Source organism: Platichthys flesus, chromosome 2 (assembly GCF_949316205.1).
Source record: "Platichthys flesus chromosome 2, fPlaFle2.1, whole genome shotgun sequence".
Lineage (NCBI taxonomy): Eukaryota > Metazoa > Chordata > Actinopteri > Pleuronectiformes > Pleuronectidae > Platichthys > Platichthys flesus.
Window position 1 is genome coordinate 20682949 of NC_084946.1, and position 3422 is coordinate 20686370.

The following is a 3422-nucleotide window of genomic DNA, read 5'->3' on the forward strand; positions in this document are numbered from 1 at the left end:
AGGTCAGCCTTGGCATCGCAGACCCGCACCTTCCTCATTTACTGCTGAGAAGTGCTGGTGAGACCTGCGCGCGCTCGCACACACACACACACACACACACACACACACACACACACACACACACACACACACGCACGCACACACACACACACGCACAGCCTCGACATGTTGCACACACTTATTATTGTTCGCTGCACTGCGCCTCCTCTTCTCGGGACCGGGGAGAGACTGCGTGTTCTTGTTGGACTTCTAAACGCTCCTTTCGACTTTTTCTCCATTTGTCGAGTGATGACATGCACGGAGACGAGGAGTTCCTGACTCATTCGTTTTCTCTTAAAACTTTATTTTTGACGCTTAGTGATAAGTCCACTTTGGAATCCTGCCCTGTCTGTACTTCCTCTTATTATTTGTGTAGTTTTGATACAATCAGATAAGAGACTTGCATTTCCATATCTCTGCATCTCTGTCACTCTTCACACTGACACCAGCTAAAGTTGGCTCCCTGAATTTACTCTCGAATCTTATTTATACAAAATATGACAACTTCTGGATTGTTTGAGACTCATTGAATCCCCTTTATTAGAGGTGTAATTAGAGGCAATAACAAACCAGAAAAGTCTCTTTGTCCAACTTTTCTGAAGTGTCACAACTTGAGCCTCCATCATTTAGTTTACTCTTCACTTAAAGAACGAGGACTTGTTGGACGCATGGTGATTCGTTTACTCTGGAGTCATGTCCTTCTTTTTCACTTTTCATCATCGCTCGTGTAATTGTGATGCCAGCAAGTCAGACACTGTCTATTCTAACGTCTCTGGATCGGCTCCTCGCACTGACTCAGGAACAGCAGCGTCTGAAACCTTTAAACTCTCGGTGCAAATGAGGAGGATCATTGTGCCAACTGCAGGTTAATTAACGGTAGCAGGTATTCGCGACCCCCCCCCCCCCCCCTCCTCCTCCTCCTCCACCTCCTCCTGTGGGTTTTATGGCCTTTCGACTGTTTTATGCGCGTCGCACCTGCGCTCGGCCGCCCCTGTGGAGAGACCCCGTCCTGCGCGCCATTCACCGCTGGATGGCTGTAGGAAGTGGTGCATTGGCAGCCTCCCTTTGTGTTGCAACCTGGACCTTAATCTGTTTTGCAACTGAAAAAAACATCCGAAATAGACCTCTAACGCAGCGCTCAGGACCCCCACCTTGGCTCGACAGTGGAACACCCCCCACTCCACACCTCTTTAGCAACTGTGTGAGATAATCACGTGTCCTGCAAACGGACAAACAAGCAGGGATCTGACCCAGGGGGGAAGATTAGAGAAATAAAAAAACTGTAAATTACAGTGATCATGCAACACTAACACAGATATAAAGGCCTATAACAAGGTCACTATAGTCACTATTGCATAGTCCCTGTTATATACATGCTACAGATATACGACTTGTCACATAAGATACAAATATTCTTCATTATATTTCATTATTTTCATTCTCTTATTATGAAGATATATCATTTTCAACCCCATCCACCTCCACCTTATCCACTTTCATGACTTTACATGTCATATAGCCTAAGATATATTCCCCCTACATTAACGGCTTGTGGTGATAAACACAACACCCCCGCCCAAATCATCTCTTAACCCATCCTGACTGCTAGGTGGTTTTTTTTTTTGGGCGGGGGGGGGGGGGGGGGGGGGGGGGGTATTTTGTCTCTTCATTGGATTGTGGAAGAGAAAGCATCCTGAAGGTGGGGAGGGAGCAGAGGGACAGAAGGGTCATCACAGCCCTTTGTGGTGGGATGGATGGAAGAGGGAGGAGAGAAAGAGAGAGGGAGGGGAGGAGGTGGGTGAGGATGAGGGGGGTGCAATAAAAGTTAGCAGCAGACGAGGGTCACATGGGTGCAGGGGTTCGGCAAAGGTCCTGGGAGCTGCTGGGCTTTTAAAGAAAGAGTCATGTTGGTATATAGGCCACTGTAAGACGGCAGCAATTTAGATGATGAAGCAGATGTTTTCATTATTTTTTATCGATTTTAATCAAATTGTTCATATATGACTGAGGCCAGATTTTGTTATGGGTAAATTGTGGCTTGTTTACACATGAAGTTTAGACCTGTAGCTTTTGTTGTCGTCTAACTGTCATATTGCATTTTGGGCTCAACGAGACACTGATAAAATAAACCAACCATTCCCAGTGTATTCCTTTAATCACCATATGATGCACTTCCTTTAAAAAGATCGGTACGCTGAATGTTCATGAAGATACTTGTTTTGGTCAAAAAGTTGTGCAGAGAATCAAGGACACAGCAATGCTGCAGCTTTGTAGATTGTTTTCTACTGTCCTGTTGAAATAACAACTCATTCTGTCTCTTTCTCACAATAACACTTAGACACACACACACACGCACACACACACACGGAGGAGCGCAGAGGAAGCAGTCCCACTGGGGTTTTGTCCCTGTCTGTGGTCTATGGGTTCAAAGCTTCTTGCATGGGGGGGGGAGAGCCCTTAAACGGCATATTAAGCAGGAGTTAATTATATGCCAACCTTAGTGACAAAGGAAAAAGAAAAGCCTCCCTGTGAATGGCAAGACAAGAAAAGAGAAAAGTCATTATGCTGCCCACTTCTTTGCATTTGAAAAACTCCGCTCTGATTTTGGCATTTCCATTTGTAACTCTGCAGAGGAGCGGGGATCACATTGTGGAGCGTCGACAACAATATCATCGCCTCGGTGCTGTGTAACTTTTTCACTTTGAACCCGTTCAAGAACGTAGTTTAGAAAAATACACACTCACTCTCTAGCTGTGTGAAAAGAAACCACGGTCACCTTGCATCACAATCACGTTTGGCCCGAGGCAGAAGAGAAGAAGACAATGTTTCCAAATGGGTTTGAGGAAAACAACCGGCGAAGGTCACTGTGCTTTTACTCTGAGATTTATATCATTGTGTCAAATAAGTCAGAGTCAAGCACAGTGAGCTTCAATTATATTCAACAATCAATTCTTCTACAATGTGTCCAACCTCTGATTTCTTCTAGTTTGTGCACCTCATTGCAAAGGTGACATTTTACGGGTTTGAAACAACAACATTTAATATTTGTTTATACTTTGTGTAACAAGTTGGTGTATCCTTAGTTTATGAATCTGAAGTAGCTTTGTCTTTTGTTGTTTCTTGCACTTATATTCCCCTAAATGTGTGTATTCAACATCCGAGGTTTGTGGCTCAGCTTTATCTTCTGCCAAGATCCATGGAGAAGAGTAAAAATAATTATAAAGAGGTAAAAACTCCAGATATATTTGCAGCATATAGAACAAATAATAAAGTTGATCTTTATACCACAACTGTTGCTGGAGTTTTGTTTTCAGCATGTAGGGATTGTCTTTGTTTTATCAGCTGGCCTGTCTGTAAATTCCAAACCTTCTTCTCGTTGACCA